Source organism: Budorcas taxicolor, chromosome 19 (assembly GCF_023091745.1).
Source record: "Budorcas taxicolor isolate Tak-1 chromosome 19, Takin1.1, whole genome shotgun sequence".
In the NCBI taxonomy this organism is placed as follows: domain Eukaryota; kingdom Metazoa; phylum Chordata; class Mammalia; order Artiodactyla; family Bovidae; genus Budorcas; species Budorcas taxicolor.
Window position 1 is genome coordinate 15298407 of NC_068928.1, and position 1705 is coordinate 15300111.

General features: G+C 42.2%; 1 pseudogene; it reads right to left on the minus strand.

Annotated features, from left to right (window-relative positions):
* Positions 1–251: 251 nt before the first annotated feature.
* LOC128065721 (uncharacterized) lies at positions 252–373 on the minus strand (annotated as a pseudogene).
* Between the last annotated feature and the right edge of the window lie 1332 nt (positions 374–1705).

Sequence of the window (1705 nt, forward strand, 5' to 3'; positions counted from 1 at the left end):
ATCTGCACTGAACTTGGTAAAGCCCCACTTCTTGGAGACATGGGTCTTCTGGCGACCAGGGCACTTGAACCAGGCGCTGTGTAGAACCTCAACCATGCTTCTGGTCCTGCAGCTTGAGGTGACAGGCTTGGTGACTTGGAAAAGGTGGACCCTGGTCACTGTGCCCTGGAGCTTTCTGAAGACACCTGAATACCTGTCTAGAGCATTGCCTGGTGACAACATGAAGTCGGGCATAACTGTTCACTGGAAAGCATGGTCTCTAGGGTCTCTCAGGGCAGTCTATGCAAGCAACAGGTTGCATATACTATTGAGGAGGCTGTTGTTTGCAGCCGTTGCAAATCATCATTTTCTTAATTATGTTTTTGATGAGCAGGAGTTATAAATTTTTATGAAATCTACATTACCATATTTTCTTTTGATTATTATTACTTTTTGCCTCCTTCCTAAGAAAACTTTGCCTGTCTCCAGGCGATGAAGATATTCTATGTTTTCTTTTGGAAATTTTATAGTTTTAGTTTTTGAGATTAGATCTATGAAAGTCAAAGTATTAGTTGCTACGTCATATCTGACTCTTTGCGACCCCATGGACTGTAGCCCGCCAGGCTTCTCTGTCCATGGGATTCTCCAGGCAAGAATACTGGAGGCGGTTGCCATTCCCTTCTCTAAGGAATCCTCCCAACTCAGGGATCAAACCTGGGTCAACTGCATTGCAGGCAGATTCTTTACTGTCTTAACCACCAGGGAACAATTGATCTCAAATTAAATTTTACGTATCTTAGTGTCAGAGGAGGTCACCACACCTGTTGGAAAGAACTGCTTTATCTGCAGAATTACTTCAGTTCTTCCTTGAGAACTCAAACGACCATCTAAATGTGGGTCTATTTCTGGGCTCTCTCTTCTGTCCCATTGAATGACGTGTCTCTCTTTGTACATCATAAAGTCTTGACGACAGCGCACCAGTTTTATAGCAAGCCTTGAAATTAGGTAGCCTAAACTCTCCAACTCTCCTTCCCTTTATCAAGATTACCTGGGGCATTCTAGGTCCTTTTGCATTTCCATGTACATTTTGGAATGAGCCTATAAATTTCTACAAATAAGGTCAGCTGGAAATTGGGATTGAGACTCTGTTGACTCTCCATGTCAAATTGGAGAGAAGTGACATTTGAATAACACCGAGTCTTCTCATACAGGAACATTTATTTTCAGTTCTCTTTAACTTATCTGGTATTTTGAGGGGATCATTTTCAATGTGTAGGTCTTACATATCTTTTGTTAAACTTATTCCTAAGTATTTTTTTTTTTTTTTGGCCTTTTTAGCGTAAATGGAATTTTTAAAGATTTCACTTTCAACAGACATGTGGACACAGAGGGGGAAGGGGAGGGTGAGATGAGTTGGGAGAGTAGCATCGGCATGTATACGCTCCTGTGTGTGAAACAGACAGCTAGTGGGAAGCTGCTGAATGGCACAGGGAGCTCAGCTCAGGGCTCTGTGATGACCCACAGGGGTAGGATGGGGTGGGCGGGAGAGAGATTCAAGAGGGAGTAGAAATTTAAAAAAATAAGAAAAAAAAAAGATTTCATTTTCCGGTGGTTTGCTGCCGGTGTAGAGGAATACGATGGATCTCTGAGTGTGGCTCTTTTATTCTGTGACTTTGCTCAATTCAGTTCTTAGTTCTAGTTGCTATTTTATAGATTCCTAGGGATT